Consider the following 22,962-nt stretch of genomic DNA (forward strand, 5'->3'; position numbering starts at 1 on the left):
TCTTCAGTTTTTACACTAAACACCTCACTCCAGTTAGTTTTATAGAGTCAATGTTTTGCTTCCCTATAATCTGTAATTAACCTTGTGTGCATTGGCTTTGATTACAGTTTGGTAGAGTTATCTAGCAACAAGTAAACATTCTTAACCCCATGATCACTGCACATCAATGGTGGTAAACTTGACTTGACGTTGCAGTCATTTCTTTGAGACAACTCTTAGGGGGTGTATTATCAACATGGTAATTTGGCAGGGAGGTTGCCTTCCTAATGAGTACAATTATGCATTTCTTAGCCTGGAGATTAAGACCATGGCTTCAGAATCATTTGTTAGTCAAAAATTGACCTTCTTGAAGAATGCTTGAATCTGCTGAGGAGTCAATATTAACCTCCAGCTTGCAATCATCTACAAACTTAGTCAACCATAAATCTTCATCATTTGATTCCATTTCAGAGAAATAAATGCAAAAAAGGAGTGGACTCACAACAGAGCCCTGGGGACTGCACTAGTGACTGGCCACCTTTTACAGGTGACCTCACCTATTTTGACCTCCTGGGCCCTATCAGTGAGTCTGTCAGTGATTTTCACTTGTCCACTTGCTTTAAAGGTATTAAGCTGCAAACAATAATATTAACGTGAGGTTGTCACAGGGTCTTATTCCGAAATATCAATGCAAGAATATTTTTGATTGAAGCTCAGGTGTAATTCAGATTAGTATGCCCATTGTAAATTGAGTAAGTACTGTCCAGTTTTATAGTGCTGCAAAGTAGTTTACGTCATTCATAATGGGTAGTAGGGGTCCTAGGGGAGGCCTGTCATCTCATTTACAGACAATTTTCCATTTCTACACTGTATTTACATTGTCTGATAAAATATACAAAAATTAATTTCTCTTTGCCTCAACAGGGTGCTATAATACTCCATGTGTTGCTTTAATTGTTCTTATTCCTCCAGAGATCATGGTACCAGCCCAGCTAACAGTGGCCCACTTCTAGGCAGAGTCTACCAGACATCCTCCTATGCCAGGTGTTTTCTGGCATTTTGTGGATACAGTCATGGATCCTAAAGGTACCCTGGGAGCTCAGACATCTGTGCTTCCCTCCTGTGGAGTTTTTTTAATATGCCCTAGCTCCGTTAACCTTCTACATCCCCCACTCTCATTGACTATTTTTGAGGAAAGCTCTGCTTTAGTGACCAAACCTCACCTTAGGAAGCATCATCAATGAACACCCTCCCTCCTTGCTGCTCTCTCAGTCACCAAAGCTGCTAACCAAACAAAGAAGAGATGGTCCGTGGTTAGTGCTTTATTCCCTTTATGCCACTTGAGCACGGCAGCTGGACTGTAGTTAAGGATTCCTCTGTCTGCACCACTTATTTTTTTATTACATTTAAGTTTGATGACCGGGGAAGTGCACTGGGCCACGACAAACACTATCAGTGGAGGCCCAAGGAGAAAAGCTACACAATAATTGCAAGTTACATTACACATGTTACAAAAGGAGATCGTTCATACTGCTAATTAAACATTAAGATGAAATCCATGATATTTGCAACTGGCTTGTCACAATGTTATTGAAATGAGTGACATAATTCAATACAGAAATGTCAACATTTACATAAAGTTAATAATTTTTGTATAAACTCAATTGTAGGCATATTTCCAAAGATATATCGACTAGCCATTAGTAGATTATGAAAATATTATGTATGGAGATGGTAATAGTACATATTTGATTGAAGATTATAGTACAATTGATATTAGGTAAAAAAAAAATGTTTTTGTAGGTAAGGGATTGTTTTTGTGTGATGATTTTGAAGTAATATTAAAGGTAGTTGGAAGATTCAGTGCAAGGTGGAATGAGGGGCTAGGGTTTTAAGTTCGAGTGTGGCAAGCGCTTTCCCATTAGGACGAAAGATGAGTGAGTAGCGGAGATTTTAAATCTGTATGGTTAGGTAGGTTGGGTCGGTGTGTGGGGACAGACTTCCACTGTTTAGCTAAGGAGTGGCACAGCAGTAGATGTCCAGGAGGTTGTGGAGGTTTGTGGACCTGAAGGGAATTTTGTTTTTTGGATATCAGTGAATGGTTGGGAATGTAAGGTTTTAAGGAAGTAGCGAGAGCTGGGCAGTCCACAGGTTTAAAGATGACCTTGTGGGCAATGGTGAGTTGTAGGTTAGGTAACTGAGGTAGTTGGGTAGTTCAAGCCAGCTGAGGGTGAGGAGGGAGTGTGATTGGTGGGCTGAGTTGTTTGAATTGGTTGCAAATTTGGAGACTTTGTGATATCAAGATTCAAGTTTGGCCCAAAGGCCAAGATGGATATTGGTGAAGAGGGGCATGATACATATGGGAGTGGAGTACGAAGGTGGATGCAATAGTTTGACGGGTAGAGGTTGGCTTAGGAAGTGGTTGTGTCTGTAGAGGAGACCTAAATTCTGGTGGGTTTTCTTGATTGCAGAGTGGATGTGGGTGTCAAATTTTAGTTCTTCATCAATAATGATGCCAAGAATGCTTGGTGTTGGTAACGATTTCAAGGAGGGTGTAGTTTGGCTCTAGTTGGTGAATGTGGAATTGTCAATGGTAAGGTTTTTGGTAGTGGAAAAAGATTAGTTTGGTTTTAATTTGCATTTAGTGACAGATGATTAGGCTGCATACAGTTTCAGTAACATAGGGTTATCACATGTCCCACTTTATGCAGGACTGCTACTGTCTGGGCAGTTGTGTCCTGTGAAAAAAAAAAAAAAAAAAAAGTCACATATCAGAGTAAGAAATACTTTACTGATCCTGCAGGAAATTGATGAAAATTTTAGGGCAAAAAATTGCATTTCCTTCAATACATGCATAATTCCATTATCGTATCTTTGAAACATTTAAATATTATGTGAAACAGTATAAATAAATCAAATTATAAAAAAAAATACCTTTTATTTTGGTAGTAAAATGAAGTCCTGTCCTTTGCACTGATTGTAGGTGTGGTTTGTCCTACAAAATGGGACATTTTCATACAAAAATCCCACTTTGGGCATGTGGAGATATGGCAGCCCTACAGTGACACAATATATAAATGTGCAAAAGCAGTCTATGAAGTCAGGAGACAACAGACATGCAATTGAAATTATGTATTTTGTGTTAATTTGCCATGAAGGGCAAGGTTTTAGAGAATAAGGTAGTGAAGAGGGTAGGAAACTAGATGCGTCACTGCTGTGACGTTGCCTTCATGTGACCAAGTTGGAACGGCAACAACAGTTTGAAAATTGCCATGTAGGACTACGGATTGTCCGACAGGGAATTAGCCACTGGTCAGGCAGTAGAGACATAATGAAAACAAACCCCCCACACTGTATCAATTCAGTTACTTGTCTACAGATAACAGTGGAATCAAGTACAAATGCATAAAAGCTGTAACGTAGAAAGAGACATACAACTGCTTAAGAGCATATCATACAGTGCAACCAGTATGTCACCAACATGCAGCATGTATAGCATGAAATGCACGAGAACAGCACAACATAAAAATATGAAATTAAAGGAATGGATCAATGTGTCAGGCCCATACCTCACAACTGTCCACATTTTTTATGAATGCCCAGATTGTCATCTAATATCGTTGGTCTGTTGCTCATAAAATGTTCACTTTTCCTCAAAATCAATGAAGTTGAAATTCACTAAATAATGACATATTTGAGCTCAGACTTCTTATCCTTTAGAAAATGCACAATAACACAAATTGTGTTATTCCAGCAGCCTTCTAAGTTTATATAAGCAATGCAGACTACAAAACAAAGGAACTGAAGACTATCTACTCATGTTTGCACCCTGTATTAGGCATGTGCCTTTTTACAGAGCTATTAGCAGGTAAGAAAACCATCACACTTAGGTAGTATTCAGAGATCCATTTTAACCTGAAAAAAGAAACAAGACTGTTTCTACTACTGTTTGAAGCTTGCATCTTTCAGATGCTTTCTACAGACGTTAGGGCATTTGTGACATGAAATCATTGCACTTAGCTAGCATTTAGAAATCATCACAAAATTAAAATATTAAATGAAATTCACTCAAAACTCTGTTTACCAGTGTTTTAACTTTGCACTGCTCAGATGCTTTCCTGCAGGGTATTAGCAAGTCAAGTCAGAACATCCCTGAAAAACTAGTTTCTGTGAGAATAAAAAGGACAGTTGAAACTAATGAATGACTCAGTGAGAGCTGTTGTAAGTACAACTGCAATTTGAGAAGGAATCTGCCCAACACCTCTGAAGCTTCCCTGTAAGCACTCTCCCCCAACCCCTGCAGCCAAAGTTGGGATATGCCCAGAAAGCCAGACTTAAAATGTAAACAAAGACCAGAATCCAAACAAAAAATCCCTAGAATTGTCCCTTTAAGGAGGAGTTTATGAGTGAAGAGCAGGTTTCTGGTGCAGGAGTATGGAATTATCAAGTTTTGTAATGAAGGGATTTCCTCTGGCTAATACAGAATTTTATGTGACAGGGTAAGTTGACTATACAGAATTAGGTGAGGAAGTTCAAGCAAGTTGAACTGTTTGAGAGCTAGACAGTGGTGTGATCTATAAAAACTGTTAGTAGGGAATTTGGAGATTTTATTATAGCAGGCTTCTAGTTTGGTTAAGTCAGATTTTCAAAGGTTGGTGAGAATAGGAGAGGCATAAAGTAGTGTAGAGATGAGATGTGTGCGTGCAATAGTGGCCCTAGCACTGTTTGTTAAGAACTGTTTATTTCTATATAGTGTACCTAGTTGTTTTGGACTTTCTTTATGGTGAGAGAGATATCGATATCAAATTTCATGTTACAGTCAATTACAATGCCAAGAAGCTTTGTGTGGGTTACAGGAGCTATGATAGTTTTGCTATTGGATAGGATGTTAAATGAGGGGTCAGGATTGGTATGTCGTGTAGGTTGGAAGATAAGTTTTGTTTGGACTGAGTATTAGTTGGTGGTCAGTGAACCAAGATTAGACAGAGAGAAAGGAAGCTTGATTTTGTTGGTGTCATTTCTGAAGGGAAAAGGATGCACAGACTAATGTAGAGTCATCTGTTTACTGGATGACTGAGGAGTGGACAGTAGAGGAGTAAAAGTTATTGGTGAATATAGTAAATAACATAGGTTTAAGAATGGAGCCTTGTGGAACCCTTATTGTTACTGGGAGCAGAATAGATAGCTCCTGATACCATTTAACTGCCTGCTGTCTTCTCTGTTAGGTGACTACGAAACCATGAGATAGTGGATTGGCTAAGATTTAGTTCTGACAGAGCTTTTATGAGCTTGTTATGATTAACCATATCAAATGCCTTGGAAAGGTCTAGGACGATTGCCGAAACATATTTGACTTTGTTTCTATGCCCATTAACTGTGTGTGTGAATGACATGAGAGCAGTGGTTGTGCTATGGTAAGGCCCGAATCCATGTTGAATGTTAGATATTTTTGTGTGTTGAGGTGTTCCATAATTTGTATATGAATGCACCTTTCCAGTATTTTTGAGAGGAGACTGTACAGCTATGGGGTGGTAATTTGTTAGTTCTTTTGAGTTGGCCCCTCTAGAGAATAATATGGGAGACCTTCCAGAGATCAGGGACTAGTCTTTCAGAGATGGAGCGGTTGATAAGGATGGTTACTGGATATGCTATTATGTCAGCGGCAATTTTAAAAAAATCAGCTTGGAGTTTGTCTGCAGCTAATGTGGTTGGTTTTAGCTTTTTGAGTAATTTTTAATCAAGTTTACAGAGACAGGTTGAAAGATGTTTTTATTAGTAAGGTGTATGTACTTTAGACTGGGATCAAGGGAGCTTTGAGAATTAGCTACTGCAAGTATGGATTCAGTAAAGAATTTGTTAAATTGGATGGCGATATTAGTTGAGGTGTCTGTAGTAGTAGGGGAAGCAGTCTTAGATTTTCCTGGCTGAAGAACATTATTAATAGCTTTCCAAAACTTTCTAGGATTATGTTGATGTTTAATTTGTATGCTATGATAGTCATTTACTTTGTCGGTTCTGATCATTTTTTTTTTGTTTTGTTTCTGAGTTCTAGGTATGTTTGTTTTCAGTTGTTTTAGCTTTGCGCCAGTTGGACCAAGCTTTATCTCTTGTACCTCATAAACCAGGAAAGGACATTTCAGTGTTGTGGAACATTCTGACAGTTTCAAGTCTCTTTTGGATAAAAAAAATAATGAAGATAAAAACAAAGGCAATAGCTGTAAACAATGCACCCACAAACAAATTGGTTCAGCAATATCCATATTTATTGGGACATAAAATAAATTTAGGAGTATGGATTAAAAATGATTCAGTCATGGCAGTTATGGAAATGTGGGAAGAGGCTAAACAAAAGCTAAAACAAAAACTGAGAAACTGGAAGCTCTGTTTTATTGATATGCATAGCAAGATACAAGCAGTGAAAATGCTTTAAGTCCCTTTGGTTTTATACACAGGCCAGGCATATTTTTATAAACCAGAGAAGTTGTCAATAGCAATTAATAAAGAGTTTAAGGATTTTATCTGGGAGACAAAGAGGGCAAGAGTCAAGTAGCTGATTCTTCCAACAGAACAAGAGATACTTCAGAGCTATACAGTTAAGACTTCTACACATAGCACAAGGAGAAAGGCACAATTCAAAGTGGAAAAAGATGATGAAATGAGGGGAGCTCAAGAAATAAGGAGAGACTGGGATTTTGGATGCAGATCCTTAAGGAGAATAACAATCTACATACAGAATATTATATTCATAAAGTTGCAAAAAGTATTCTAAGATCTAAGCCAACAGGGAAATTGAGAGAAGAAAGTCTGCCAACATGGGATGATTACAATAAGGGGTACAGAGAATAGACAAGGAGGGTGGAATTTACTGGAGAAAACTGGCAAAGAAACCAATATATTGGAATAAATAATTAGAGAGGGAAAGGTAATAGAACGGGAAGAGACCAAGAATAAATTTAGACTGCAGGCTAGAGACTGCCTTCCCTATCAAGGACTAATATCAGGATCCTCATATTCCTTTTTCTTTGTCCATACTCTAAGTAAAAGTCCAGCACTGGTAGAGTTTTTAGTTGAATCTAAAACAGAAGCTGCTTTGTTAAAAAAAAAAAAGGATAATTAGTAGGGCGTATAATATATTGTTTGATGCCTATAGGAATCAATCAGAGGGTGGTAAAATGGATTGGAAAGAGATAATGGATAAGGAATTCACAAAGAAACACTGGAAGGATATGTGTGGCTCCTAAATATGCAACAAAGTCTAGAAGATTTAGGATTTTTCTGGAAGTGTTTGATAAGTATTTTATAGCCCAGCAGACTCCAAATAATTTTTCCTCAGGTAGACTGGACATGTTGGAGGTATGATGGGAAAGAAAGGGATAATTTGGAACGCGTATAGCAAGTTGGCAGACTTCAAAATTCCCTGCAGACTTCTTTGCCAGAAATACTGGGTGAATAAATTGGTGCAACTAAGGAATTTTTTTTTTTTTGAGCTGTGATACAGGGTCTGAATTGCCTAGACATAGTAAGGCCTTGCTAAGTTTAATTCTGATGGTTACCAAAAAAGGAATTATTAGAAAACAAAAATCAAAGTCTAAACCCACTGTATTAGAACTTGTGAACATATTAACAGAGATAAGAGAACTGGACGTGGGAGCTTGAGAAAGGGATAGCATAGGACAGGAACTGTGTGAACAATAAATGCAGAATAAAGCTTTTGAAAAGGAGTAAGGCTTGTGGGAAGGCAGGGTTTGAATGAGCTATGTAATGTTCAATTGGCAATGACTGTATAGAATATTATATGTGATGTAGAATGTTTGCAACTGAAAATATATCAATTTGGTTTGTTTTCTTTTATATAAGTGTATGATTTCCTGTCATAAAAGACAGAAAAAGAGTGGGAGAAATTAGAGGAAAAAAAATACTTGCACAAGAAAAGCTTCAAATACAAATTTGCATTCATTAATGAAACAGATCCATGAAAAACATAACATAGACAAAAAAAGTTTTGGCTGCCTGGAAAAAGGAAGTGACAGAGGAAGCATGAAAATATAATGAAATAAAACCCAGAGATTTTTGAGGTATAAAAAAGAAATATGGACATGGGAAAGAAAAAGAGATCTGATATGGTGCAATATTTAAGCAAAGGGGAAAGTCATACTAATACTTACAAAAAGCTCCAAAGATATTTGAAGAGAAATATAGGTAAAGGCATCCAGATATGGAAAATTTCACAACAGAAGAAAATAAAACAAAAGGGGAATGTAGAACAGAAGATTAGTAAGGTAGAAGTTAAACTAACTGAAACTAAAGTTAGTTGAAATTCTTATATCTGTGAAATGAAGGAGTTAATATTGAAACTCCAGCATGAGGTATGTCACAGAATAATGGAAAAATTAGTCCACAAATTAAAGAGAAATAGGTGGAGTGGGATACATGTGAAAAAGAAATACGGACATGGGAAAGAAAGATATGTGATATGGTGCAACATTTATGCAAAGGAACAAGCCAAAAAATGCCCAGTCAGAACACGAATATGGTTGTACTGAGTCTTTTTTGACCATATTCGTGTTCTGACTAGGCATTTTTTTGGCTTGTTTACCTGTTCAGAATTGTGCTTCAATACGTTTTTGTTAGTATATTTATGCAAAGGAGAAAGTAAAATTAATCAGTATAAAAAAGCAGCACCAACGATATTTGAAGAGAACTACAGGCAGAAGAACCTGGATATGGAAAATAAGAAGTTATGTACTCACCATAACATTCCACCTGAGTAGGTAGACTTGGGAATCGGATCCGACCTCAGATCTGAGCCGGCAATCTTTCATAGCTTAGATCCAAGCTCCTAGCTCCTCCCCTTCACCCATAATCCCCTGCCATCCTTGACTGACCTCAGATCAAGTTTGCCCATAACCAATAAGGCTGAAAAAGGAAATTAACTACCTTCCTTAAAGGGCAGAGTAAAAACTTCCGGCCAAATAACATCCGAAGGTCAGGGGGAAGGAGGGTGGGACGGTTGCAGACAAATGAAGTCTACCTACTCAGATGGAACGTTATGGTGAGTACATAACTTCTTAATCTGAAGTAGTTAACTTCATTTGTCAGCACCTTTGGGACAGAGTCCCCAGCTACCTGTACCTTGGGCGGCCTTCATGGAAGGATGTTCCGGAGCACTGCAGAGCCAAAGGATGCTCTCCCTCTGGAGATAATATTTAATTTATAATGGTTGATGAAGGTATGAGGTGAAGCCCAAGTGGCTGCTGAGCAAATATCATCCAGGGGTACTCTAGACCAAAAGGCAGCAGAAGTAGACATGGACCGAGTAGAGTGGGCACGGACTCCCTGAGGTGCGGGCCTGCCAGAACTTTCATAAGCCAAAAGGATGCATTGTGAAATCCACCTCGACAAGGTGACCTTCGACACAGATTTACCTAAATTAAATTTGGCAAAGGAGACGAACAACTGGTCGGATAGTCTATGACCAGCCATTCTATGAATGTAAAAATGCAGCTGTCTATGCACATCTAGAGAATGTAGTTTGTATTCTCCTTTGTTCTGGTATTCAGGAAAGAAAACTGGCAGATTACTGGATTGGTTAATATTTGCCTCGGAGGCAATCTTAGGAAAGAACGAGGGATTGGTCCTGAGGTAAACCCTATCCTTGTGGAAGGTCAAGTAAGGAGGTTTTACACATAGGGCTTGAAGTTCAGAAACCCTCCTAGCTGAAGTGATAGCAACGAGAAAGGCTGTTTTCCATGACAAATGTTTGAGATCAGCTGAAGCTGCAGGTTCAAAGGGGGGAGCTGTCAAGGCCTGAAGTACTAAAGTCAAGTCCCAGGGAGGCACTACTTCCTTTATTGGAGGTCTGAGTAGGAAGGTGCCCTTCAGAAAGGTCTTCCATAACTTTGTGGTGATCAATGGGCCCAGTTCATGTCCCACGTGGTAATTAGATATAGCTGCTAGTTGAACTTTGACTGTGGAACAGCTAGCCTCCTGATGAAAAAGCCCTGAAAGGAAATCCAGGACGGCGGGCAACGGAGCTGTGAAAGGGTCTAGGTTCTGACGCTCTGCCCAAATAGCGAAACATTTCCATTTACTCCTATAGACTTTCCTAGTAGAGGGCTTGTGTGCTGCTACTAGGATAGCTTTAACTGGGGAGGAGATATCGGGAGTCCTAGCTACGAGTGGAACTGGAGCAACCAAGCCATAAGCTTGAGATTGTCCAGGTTCGGGACTGGGAGGCCTAGGGGGTGAGAAATCAGATCCGGGAGGGGATCTAGAATCCAAGGTGGATTCACCAGATGAGACCAGAGGTAAGGGAACCATGCTTGACGAGGCCAGAATGGGGCAATGAGGATCATTTTGCTCCCCAAATGACTGGCTTTCTGTAGAAGCTTCAACATCAGAGGTAGAGGAGGGAAAGCATAGAGTAGACCGGAAGGCCAAGCATGCACCAGAGCGTCTCTCGGGAATTAGAGCGAAGTAGCTGTTGCATTTTGTGTTTGAAGGAGAGGCGAAGAGATTGCAACAGGGTTGTCCCCATATGGCAAATATCCGCTTCGCTACCTGGGGATTGAGAGACCACTCGTAAGGAGACAGAATGGTGCAACTGAGTTTGTCCGCCAGGATGTTGGACCGTCCCGGAATGTGCATTGCAATAAGAAAGCGGTTGGTGGAGATCGCCCATTCCCACACTCTCATAGCTTCTCGACAGAGTGGGTACGACCTGGTTCCCCCCTGTTTGTTGATGTACCAGACCACCGACATGTTGTCTGACTGAACTGTTCCTGTAGGAAGAAGGCTCTGAAGTGCTTGCAACGACAACAGCACTGCCCTCATCTCTAGAACATTTATATGCAATGAGGTCTCTATCATTCCACGTCCTGCCTGCATAATGCTTCCCCCACCCGAGACGAGAGGCGTCCGTGGTCACCGTGGCGAGTGGAGGGGCCATGGAGAAAGGGCGTCCCGCTTGGAGGTCCGGTGATTGTAACCACCATGCGACAGCCCTTTTGCAAGCCTTGCTGAGGGGAATGGGGTGACTGAGAGGGTATCGACGGAAGGACCATTGGACTTAGAGTCCACTGCAAAACCCTCATGTTCAGGCGGGCCATGGGGAGCAGGGTAATTGCGGCCACCATGGAGCCCAGCGTCCTCAGGACCAATCCCGCCAGGGGAGCCGACTATAGTAAAATGGCCCACACATGAAGCCTCAGGGTGTGAAGTCGTTCGGTGGTTAAGAAGGCTAGTAAGTTGTTGGTGTCTAATCTGGCCCCGATAAAGTCCATCACCTGAGTCGGGTTGAGAAAGGATTTGTCCGTGTTGACGGTGATCCCCAGCCGGGGAGCAAGGTGGAGAAAGTAATTCCTGGCTGAGCAAAGTAGATGCCTTGTTGGGGCGGTCAGGAGCCAGTCGCCTAGGTATGGAAACACCTGCATTCCCTGAAGACTCAGGTGGGCTGCTATCACTGCTAATACCTTGGTGAACACACAGTGGGCTGAGGTGAGACCAAAGGGAAGGACTCTGAACTGATAATGACTGTCCGGAAGCGGACAAACCTCCTGGATCGTTTGTCCATCAATATGTGGTAATACGCATCCTTGAGGTCTATCGAGCACATCCAGTCGCTCTCCCGCAACAGGGGGAGAATGGATTGAAGGGTGACCATCCGGAACTTTTCTTTGGTTACTGACAGGTTCAGGAGGGAGAGATCGAGGATTGGCCTTAGGTTCCCCGTCTTAAAGAACCTGGAGTAGTAACCCGATCCGAACTGGTTTGGGGGGACGTGTTGGATGGCTCTTTTTCCTAAGAGGTGCTGAATTTCCGTAGCTGCAGCCTCCCTCTGATCAGGTGGGATGTCGGGGAGGCGTTTGGGTTGGTGAGGGATGTGAGAAAAGGGAATTTGGTATCCTCTGGATATGATGCGAAGCACCCAGCGGTCTGTTGTGATGGACTCCCAAGCTCCCAGGTGCCTCGAAAAATGTCCCCAGACTGCCTCCAGAGAGGAGAAGTCGGGCAACCCCTCAAGGTCGCTGGGTGGGCCGGTCAGAGAAAGCTTCTCTGGACCCACCATTCCTCGGGCCCCCTCTGCCTCTAGGGCGGCATCCACCCTGTTCTCTGCCACGGAAGTACTGGGGATCCGGAGCAGACTGGGATTGTTGCGACTTCCGGAACCACATCTTCTTCTGTCCCTTTTGGTTCTTGGAGAAGGACCTCTGGGGAGCAGAGAAGCGGACTCCGACAGCAGACGTCTTCCCTTCCTTTTCGCTCTGGACCAAAGTCTCACGAACGGTCTTGCCAAACAGGGCAGAACCATCGAAAGGGGCATTCGCAAATGACGCCTTGAAGGGTTCCGTGAAATCGCAATGCCGGAACCAGGCCTGACGCCGCATGACGAGGCCTGTTCCGCTGGCTCTAGCAGCTCCCTCTGTGGCGTGGGACAACAGCCGCATAGAGGTGTTAGATATAGACCTGAGAGTGGCCATTCGAGTGGAGTACAATAGTTTGTCCTCTACCGACATGGACTGGGGGCGACGCAGCGTACTCTTTGATAAGGTCCCGCTGCAGTCGAATAACATGTGCCATGTAGTTCAGAGATCTCACCGAGAAGGTCGCTGAACTAAAAGCCCGCTTCCCTAAACAGTCCATCAAACGGGACTCCATGCTCGGTGGATGAACCGAGGGACTCTCCTGAGCTAATTCCCTCTTGGCCGCCGCCACCAACATGGCATCTACGGGGGGACCCTTGCTCCAATGGGACCTCTCGGAGGGAGGACTAAGTATCTTGTCCGGGCATTTGGGGACTGGCTCCACAGTGTCCGGCTCCTTCCATGCCCTAGAGGTAATAAGGGCCACTAAGGGGTCGGGCGGAGGGGACACCCAAGAGGTAGATGGGTCTGCTTCGAATGCCTCCAGGAACACAGATTCGTCCGAGGAAGCCTTGGGGGCAGACCACCCTCCTCTTATCCTGAACATTTCCATGATGTCTCCAAAGGAGACATCCTCGGGGGGTGACCTAGGGGAGCCTTCCCCTTCATCCAAATCCGTGTCAGTCAGTCCACGTGCCTCCTCTTGCACTTTTGCTTGTGAGGGACGTCCTCGAGGGGGCTGTCCGGGGAAGTCTCACCAGCCACGTCCTGTTCCAAGGGAATGACCTGGGACATCGAAGCAGGCTGTCCCTGGGGCCGGGTGACGGAAGCCGGACCCAGCAGAGAGGGAGTGCGGGGCAGAGCCGAAGCAAGGACCGGGGGCCTGGAAGCACTCGACAGTGCCCTCTCCACCACATCGAAAGCAGAGGGAGAGCAGCTCTCTCTGGGATCCGAGAGCAAACCCTCACTCGGATCCGATGGACGGATCGGGGTTGGCGCCAAAGCCATCAGATCCGACGGACCAGTGTGCTCCGACCTAGACGGAGCCGAAGACACACGGATTCCCTCGGATCCGATGCTCAGCCCACTGCTCCGAGAGCCCGGATCCAACAAAAACAGGCCCGACAGGCTCGAGGGAAGAGTCGGCGCCGAAGTACCCGATACTGTCGGTGCCGACCCACCCCCGGCTCCAAGGCTGCTCGGCTCCGAACCCGGGAAGCGGGTCGAAGGAGCTATCGGAGCAAGGAAGGGTGTCGAGCTCCCCCCCCAGAGGGGGGGGGGGGCGGCAGGAGCACTCCCATTGCAGTTGGGCCTGGAGAAACCTTCACATCATCCGGTCCAAATCTGCGTCGGAAAGGCTGCGAGTTGATCTTGCAGAGGCCACAGAGGCTGGCCGGGAGTGCCGCCTCGATGACCTCGACGGAGATCGGGTCTCCTCCTCCTCGGGGTCAGGTGAGAAGCACGGAGACCGGAGCCGAGAAGGAGGAGACCTAGAAGCCCTGGAGGGAGAAGACCGCTTAGCCGGGGGGGGCGAAGCAGAGGCCTCGGCCCACCGCTTGTGGTGCTTCTCCCTCCTTTTTTTCTTTCCTGGCCTCCCTCTCCTCCGGCGCTGCAATGGGAGTTTGAGTCCCAACCAGAGGGAGAGAGGCAGGAGTGGCCGCCGCCGAAGCCGGGGAGGAGGCCACAGAAGCACCGGAGGCCGAAGCTGAATCCAGGGGCAAAAGTCCCACTAGGATTGACTTCGACCTCCGGTCCTTCAGTGCCCTGGGGTTGAACGCCGCGTAGATAGAACATTTCAACCCCAAGGCACCGCACACACCGAGTGTGGCCATCCGCTGGGGAGAGCTTATGGCCACACTCTGTGCACTTAGAAAAGATAGGTTTAGGGGCCTCAGACATCCTAAAAAAACCCCACTCGTTAGGCCCCAAACACACAAAAACTAACGACCAGCGAAGGGGAGGGAGGGAAAGTTTAACTAAAGGGTTTAAACTAGGAAGTTTTACACCAAAAAGGGAACCTGAACACTCAACGCTCACACACACACGTAAGGGGGATAAGAAAAAATGAGAAATTTCTCTTACAAAACCCTGCGATACCAGGAGCTCAAGAACCTAGCTGCTGACAAGAAGCGCGGCAAACTAGATCTGAGGTCAGTCAAGGATGGCAGGGGATTATGGGTGAAGGGGAGGAGCTAGGAGCTCAGATCTAAGCTATGAAAGATTGCCAGCTTGGATCCGAGGTCGGATCCGATTCCCAAAGGTGCTGACAAATGAAGTTAACTACTTCAGATTTGTACAAAACAAAAAAAGAAATAAAAACACAAAGCAGGAAAGAAGAAAACAGGATAAGTAATGGAGAACTTAAATAGAAACTGAAGTTATGGATTACTTGCAAAGATAAAAATTTAGTGTAGAAAATGTCACAGCATGATGGAACAATGGCTCCTTAAATTAAGGATAAACAGGTAGAACGGGAAGCATCTGATCACTTACCACATGATGATGCTCTGGAGTTTTCAGCAGGAGACCATTACAAAAGTTCAGTTGGAGTTGCACAATAACGAAAGACCAAAAAACAGTGGCAACCCTGATGCAGGCAATGGTATGAAGTGATGTGCCAATCAGTTCCCATATGAAGGAGCAACAGACGACACAGGATGCAGCTGAACAGGACATGTCAGAGGAAGACATTCTGGAACTTTCTGTAGAATCCAACTCAGAAATTGCAGCGGAATTGACTACATGCAAAACTCTTCTGGCTAAAGGTTCAATTGTTTATTGAATAAGATAAGATGATTATAAAACACATACACATAAGCACTTTAATTTCCCCATTGGAAACTTCATCAGATAAATATACAAACTTTTCCTGGTTCCTTTATTTAACCATAAAACCAATCAGTTACTGAAAACAGTCATGTATTAGCCAAGACCCCCCCACCCCCAGCATGAATTCAAGGTTAAATGATGAAGCAACAAGCAGTAAGGTATAAAAAGTACAGTTTTGTACCTACCATAAATGTAGATGTTCGAAGATCCACATTGCTGCAGCCCTTACACTTGGGTAGTCCGCTGTCCTCGGTCGGCCCGAATATCAAAGTATTAGGCTGACGTCGGTCAAGGCGCTTAAGACTGACATCAGGACGTCAGGGTACAAATGCGCATGACCGATGTCATATCCTCAGTCTTTTCTTGCCCTAGATGTCAGAAGACCCTAAAAAGAAAGGTCAAAACCAAAAGACAGCAAAAAACAACCAACCACCCTTGCACTAATCATATGTACAATATATACAATATCCACAATATTCACAACCCAAACCACACAACCGCCTCTAACTACAGAGGGAAGGAGGGAGGGTAAATTGATTGCAGCAATGTGGATCTTCGAACATCTACATTTATGGTAGGTACAAAACTGTACTATGTTCTTCATCTCACATTGCTGCAGTCCTTACACTTGGGTAGAATCCCAAAGCAGAGGTAAGGGAGGATGGCAAAACTATAAAGCAGTAGGAGCTGCCAAAATGCCTTGTAAAATTGCAGTGGCAAAACCAGCCCTAGATTTAGAGTAAAGTGGAAGGTGGTAATGCTTAGAGAAAGTATGCACTGAACTCCAAGTAGCTGCCTCCAAAATATCTTTAGTTGCCACCCCTTAAAAATGCTGTAGAAGTGGCAGTAGCCCTAGTGGAATGAGGCCTAATCCCAGCTGGAATCTCCTTACCATGATGGGAATAACAGAAAGCAATACAAAACCCAATCCACTTAGAAATAGTTTGTTTTGACACAGGCTTGCCCTGAGAACCCAAAGCAAATGAAACAAATAACTGCTGAGACTGCCTGAATCCTTTAGTTCTGCTCAAATAATATCGCAACTGCCTGTGTATATCCAAAGTGTGCAAAATCTTTTCCCTTTATTTTGGGGTTTGCATAAAAAGTAGGCAAATGAATAGTTTGGTTTAAAGCCACACTAGAAACCACTTTAGGCATAAAGGAAGGATTAGTACGCAAAGATACCCTATCCTTATGGAAAATTAAGAAAGGCTCAACCGCCATAAGGGCCTGTAATTCAGAAACCCTTCTCGCAGAGGTAATGGCCAACAAAAAAGCAGTCTTCCATGATAAATATTTCAACTCGGCAGTAGCTGCAGGCTCAAAAGGTTGTAGAGTGAGTTTCTCCAACACAAAATTGAGATCCCAAGCAGGAGTAGGAGCTCTACGTGGGGGTCTTATATTCTTTGCCCCTCTAAGGAATTGCTTAAACAACGGATGAGAAAACAATGGTGGGTCACACACAGTCATAGTGAGCAGAAATTGCTGCAGCATGAACCTTAATAGAAGAGAAGGACAAACCTTTGTCCAGTAACTCAGTAAGATATTGAAGAGCCACACTTAAATTAGGCTGAGAAACATCAAATTCCTTTGCTGTACTCCAAAATAAAAATCTCTTCCATTTATCTGCGTACACTTTCCTTGTACTAGGCCTTCTGGCCTCCAAAATAACATTCAAAACTTGCTGTGGAAGCTGAGACCCTCCAGGGTTTAAAACAGAATATGCCAGGCTGTTAGATGAAGAGAGTGAAGTTTGACATTGAGTAAATGACTGTTCTCCTGAGACAGCAGGTGTGGAATCAAGGCAAAGGCCATGGAGGCTCCCGCACCAGACTTCTCAGTAATGGGTACCAGTGCTGTCGAGGCCAATCTGGAGCTATTAAAATCATCTTTGGCTTGTCCTGTCTGACCTTCAGGAGTACCTTTGGGAGGAGAGGCAGAGGTGGAAAGGCATACACATGAAGATTGCTCCAATTGAATGAAAGAGCATCCACTTTCCAAGCTGTGGGATGAAACCTTTTGTGCAAAACTTTGGCAGCTGGTAGTTTAGTGGAGAAGCGAACAGATCTATGTCTGGAGTTCCCCATAACACTGTCAATTTCTGAAATACATGAGGATCCAATTTCCACTCGTGGGGATCCATAATTTGTCTGCTCAACACATCTGCTAAGGAGTTCTGTGCTCCGGCAGAAACCTTGCCTGAAGATTCAGCTGTAAACTGAGAGCAGTCTCCCACAAAATCATTGCTTGTCTGCATAGAGGATAAGAATCGTTCCCCTTGCTTGTTGATGTACCACATGACAGTTGTGTTGTCTGTTAGAACCAACACCTGCCCTGGAAGAAGTAAATCCTTGAAAGCTATTAATGCAAATTGGACTGCTAACATCTCCTTCAAGTTGATATGTAGATGTTGAAGTCTGGCAGGCCACGTGTCTTGTACCCACTTTCCATTTAGATGAGCTCCCAAGCTTTGTCTGAGGCATCTGTCGTTAGAATCTGACTCGCCTCTGGTCGGGTCACAGAGAGTCCCTTGTTTAGGTGACATTCCTGAGCCCACCACAAAAACTCCTTTTGAATGCAAGGTATTATCTGAATGACAGTGTCCATATCTTGGCAGTGCTGTGTCCATACATTTTTGAGATACCATTGTAGCTTCCTCATATGCAGTTTGGCATTGGGAAGCACCAGAATACAAGATGCCATGAACCCCAAGGCTTGAAGGACTGTCCTTGCAGTCAGCCTGGACTGATGAGACAATTGATGGAAGTAAAGAGAAAGATTCTTTTGTTTGTCCGGGGCCAAAAAGGCCATCTGGGATGCTGTATTCAGTCTCACACCCAGAAAGCACATGTCCTGAGAGGGTACTAGACTGGACTTTACTTCGTTCACAGAATACCCCAGGCATCTTAGCACTGCTATCACATACTGTAAATGATGAAGAAGTTCGTCCTTTCCTTGGGCCAGAATCAGGCAATCGTCCAAATAAGGATAGATCTGTATTCCTCCTAGCCTGAAGAAAGCTATCACTGGAGCCAGAACTTTCGTGAACACTCTGGGCGCAGTAGATAAGCCAAAGAGCAATGCAGAGAACTGATAATGAGAAGTCCCAGCCCGAAAACGCAGATACTTCCTGCAACTGAGCCTGATAGGAACATGAAGGTAAGCCTCCTTGAGATCCAGAGTCACCATCCAGTGATCTTTGCCCAGCAGAGGCAAAAGCTGTTGTAACGTCAACATTTTGAACTTGGGAATGTCCAGATATGTGTTGAGGATAGATAAATCCAAAATTGGTCTCCACGTGTTCCCCTTCTTTGGTACTAGGAACAGGCGAGAATAAAATCCTAGGCCCACTTCTGGTGGAGGGACCGGTTGTATGGCCCCTATTTGAAGTAGCAGAGAAATTTGTTTGTGAGCCTCTAGTCTTTGCTGAGGAGGAACGTCTGGCATGCCTTTGAAAGGAGGCAAGGTATGGAAATAAAACTTGTAACCTTGGTGTATGATATCCAATACCCATCTGTCTTGAGTAATCAAACTCCAATTTTCCTTGAAGAGTGCCAACCTTCCTCCCAAAGGTGCTGCCAGGCAAGAAGGATCTGGCAGCTGAAAAGGTAGGTCATTGGGCCTGTTTACGAAAGGACTGGCCCCTGCCCTCACCAAGACTGTGCAGGTGAACTCCCGTTCTAGGTCGGAAGGAACTCTGAGCTCTGCCCCTACCACGGCTAGATCTACCCCTAGACTGAGAATCATAAGAAGGATACGTCCACCCCTTAGCAGGCCAATTCCTACTAAACTTGGAGGCTGAACTTGCAAGAAATCTTTAACAGCCTGCATAGACTTAGCCTTGTCTTCCATTTTCTTCAAGACTGACTCCACAGGTGAACCAAACAACACATCAGACTGTAAAGGAGCATCCAAAATCCTTGTCTTAACATGGTCAGATAAATTCTGATCCCTCAGCCAGGCGTGCCTGCGAAGAACTGAACCAGTGGCAGCCACCCTAGACGAGGCCTGTACAGCATCAAAACCACATTGCAAAGAATGCTTACCCACCTGTTCCGAGACATGCACCAAATCTTGTAATTCTTTACACTCAATGCCTTCCGCCAGAGCATCTACCTTAGACTTCAATTGAGAAAGAAGATAGTTTTGATATTTCAACATGTGAAACTGGCAATTCAAAGCCCTCATAGCTAAGGTGGAAGAAGTATAGACTTTCTTTCCCCATCTATCCAAAGCTCTGGCCTCTTTATCTGGAGGAACCGGATTTTTTACAACAGAGGCCTTGACACCCTTAGGTCCCTGACTAACAGTTTCTGGGTCTGCCCTAGGACTCTTATAAAGATATTTATGAGCCTCAGGCACCCTGTAATACCTATCCGGTTTAACAGGAGCAGGAGGCAAAGAATCAGGATTAAGTGAAGCCTCTGCAAACACATCTTCCACAACATCCAGAACAGGTGGTATAGCCAAAGGCCTATGCTGGGGTAAAAGCAAAATTCCCTAAGCCTTTTCCTGGAATCAGAGAAGTCCTGACCTTCCCACTTAAAATGTTCCCTCATGGAATGAAGAGTCTCTGAAAAGAAAAATCCTCTGGAGGAGAAGCAGAAGGAGTCGAATCATCTGCATCAGAATCAGAATAAGGAGAGTACTCCTGCAAGTCTTCAGCCGAAGACTCTGAAACATCCAAGCCTGCTCAAAACTCCCCAACTCTGGTTCCACCCTAGGCCTCTTATCAGGAGGGGCAAAGAACCTCTAATCAAAGTAATTAAATCTTCTGCCATTTTAAGCATGTGCTTCTTGGGCACAGATCCTGTTGAACTAGGAGTGACACCAACAGAAGCTAAACCTGGCCTGCCTCTGGGAGAAGCCTTGGAAACAGAAGGAGAGGGCCTAACCACCCTAGGAAGGGAGGGAGTACAGTAACCTGAGAAGCCCCTTCAGCCTGACCTGCCTCCTGAGAGGCCACATCCTGCAATATCAAAGTCTCCCCCTGGGACTCCAGAGAAGCCTCCGGTGGAACCACCGGTTCCACTGACCTCTAAAGAACCGGCATCCGCACGGACGACTCTTCTTGCCTGGGTTTAGCTGCTTTGTCTTTGCGCTTCTTGAAGAAGCGGCGCCGGAGCATCCGACGGCATATTATAATTGCACCGCTCAAGACCAACCTGGCACAATCTAACCTTCGCTAATAGTGCGCTTATTGAACCTAGCACAAAAGCGACACCCAACAACGTCGTGCTCAGGCCCCAAACAAGGAATACACAAAGTATGATAATCCCTATGCGGTATCTGCTTCCCACAAGAAATACAGTTATTCACTTTTTCTGACATCCGTAAACCACTGAGGCAAGAAAAACTAAAATATTCCCAACGGGTACTTAGCCAACTTTGACTCTGTCTGAAACTCCGAATTCGAAAAATTTCAGAACGCCGAACGGCACTTGCAACGCTGCTTCTGCATCGGACCATGAGGCAAAAAAGACTGAGGATATGACGTCGGTCATGCGCATTTGTACCCTAACGTCCTGATGTCAGTCTTAAGCGCCTTGACCGACGTCAGCCTAATACTTTGATATTCGGGCCGACCGAGGACAGCGGACTACCCAAGTGTAAGGACTGCAGCAATGTGAGATGAAGAACATCAAAAACAAATACTGAAGTACAAAACCAAGTTGAACAAGTAGTCAGCTTTAACATATGTATACACTTTCAACTTATTTTTGCTTAAGTTTACTTAACTGTTATACTTAACCAAAGTGCTACGTTTATGTAATAACTTCTAAAATTACTCCAGTTTTTATACACAATTCATATATATTTGTAGCATCTTATATTTTAATACAAAGTTGACTACTTACTGTTTCCATGGGACCCTCTTCAATTTAAATTTCAGACTATTGGACAGCTAGGTGATCTATTGTGTGAGCTGATTAATGTGCTACTCAGCGCTTCAACCAAGAGAGGAATACAACCCCTGCAACATCTGGAATGTGACTATTGATGAAAAAGAACCTATGAGCTACTTCTCAGGAACCAGCCTAGGATTAAGTGAAACTGTTTTACTCCTGATGAGAGAATGAGAAGAGGGATTTTGATTCTTAAATACAGACAATTGTGATGGGACTAAAGGTAGAAGTAGCCAGACAGTAAACAACAGGTGGAACCACTGCAGTTTCTCAGTCTTATCAATCTTTGTATAATTCCTGCAGTAAAACTTCTAAGAAAACTAGTGCTGCTCTTATCATCATGGGTTCACAGCTTGTTTATACCTCTTCTTTTGCCAGACTGCTAGCTGTAAGGCAGTGCAGCTACAGTGAATCCTTCACTGCCTTAAATAGGACTATGACCTTATGGTTACCCATGTAAGAGTGACCAACCTTAGGTGCAGCACCCTGGAAGAGGTAGAGAGACAATGTTGAGCTTTTCCTCATCTTAGTGATGCTGAATTATATTCTGCCACCACGAAGAGTAATGTTCAAAGATAAATGAATTGGCTTCAACAACTGGCTAGTTAATTGGTGTTATTTGGGGAATCCAGCATACGTCTATCTGGGATTAATTTATTTATTTTATTTTTTTTTTTTACTACACATCTTCCTGCTTTGCCAGGGATGGGCTGAACATCTCATCGTTTCAGTGTATGTCTTGTCTGTGCCAATAGTGTCTTTTAGGCAAAGTTCAGCTCATGGACACACCTACTTATCGCATTCTAATTCAGACAATAGCAAGGTAGCACTGCTCAATGGTAGAAACTTGCACAGCAAAATATCAGAGTCTGAAGTCCTCCTCTTCCTTGAAAACATATATTCTACCTACCTGCTAGAATAATCTGCCAGTGGACATGAGAGAAGGGTAATATCTTCTAACTTTCAGGAAAAAATAACGGAACACCTCTTTGGTGAAAAATGCAAATGTTTCAGATTCTAATTGACGGTATTTCAGATCAATACTTTCATTACAGAATTTATGTGACCACACATTATTAAACATTCAAATGTCCTTTATTGTCAAACGTTTACATTTGCATAACTAGATTACTAAATATTGCAGTTGCAGTATTTGAATATTATTCATCAGTACAATGTACCTCTACATTTGTTTCTGTTATTTTCTGTTGTTGCTCATAAAGTCCAAGTCTTGGCTGAAAAGGCCTTTAAGCTAAACACCTTTATCAGTTCAATAAGAAAAACAGCATAACAAAGTAAAATAAATGTTACATAAATTTGCTTCCAGTGCAAAGAAAGCACTCCTTCCTTGACAGAATTCAGCAGCTACCATGTGGTCAGGTCCACAGGGAGTTGTGGGGGTATGCCCATCATACCGCTCAACATCCTAACTCCAGGAATCAGGACAAAGCCTTAAATAATGGGGGACAAAGACCCAAAAATAGGGACAGATTTTAAATATTGCTCTTTCAAACTTACAATGTTGCTTGGACAACAGGTTTTGTGTTGGCTTGCATTTTCTGAAGAACATGAAGTCTGAACTTGTAGGTGATCTGGGTACTCAGGTTGATAGCAATCTGAACTTTGACACACCATGTATCCATATTAGTAAGGAAATCATTCTATGTAGCATAAGTAAAAACATTGTATCTAGACCTAAGGATATTAGAATTCAATTATACTTGGCCCTCATCAGACCAATAATAGAGTACTTCAATTTCTTCAGCTTATTTTTGCATGCACCTCACCAGACACCTGCAACATTTGGAGAGATCACAGAGGTTTCTCAACAAGAAATCATAGGGTACACAAAAAGTACAGTTGTGTACACTTACCATAAATGTAGA

General features: G+C 43.5%; 1 protein-coding gene and 1 long non-coding RNA gene across 2 annotated transcripts in view; one reads left to right on the plus strand and one right to left on the minus strand.

Moving 5' to 3' along the window:
* LOC122801165 overlaps positions 1-15,096 on the minus strand; it is a 42,012-nt gene extending 26,916 nt beyond the window's left edge. The window contains exon 1 of the long non-coding RNA XR_006364672.1: positions 14,835-15,096. This is a non-coding gene — a long non-coding RNA (uncharacterized LOC122801165). The remainder of the gene's footprint in view (positions 1-14,834) is intronic.
* The window catches only part of RFC4 (replication factor C subunit 4), a 1,279,614-nt gene that overhangs the window by 634,235 nt on the left and 622,417 nt on the right, over positions 1-22,962 (plus strand). The gene's annotated exons all lie outside the window — the stretch shown is intronic.

The sequence above is a fragment of the Protopterus annectens genome, chromosome 4.part1 (genome assembly GCF_019279795.1).
Source record: "Protopterus annectens isolate FY-2018-M chromosome 4.part1, PAN1.0, whole genome shotgun sequence".
Classification (NCBI taxonomy): Eukaryota; Metazoa; Chordata; order Ceratodontiformes; family Protopteridae; genus Protopterus; species Protopterus annectens.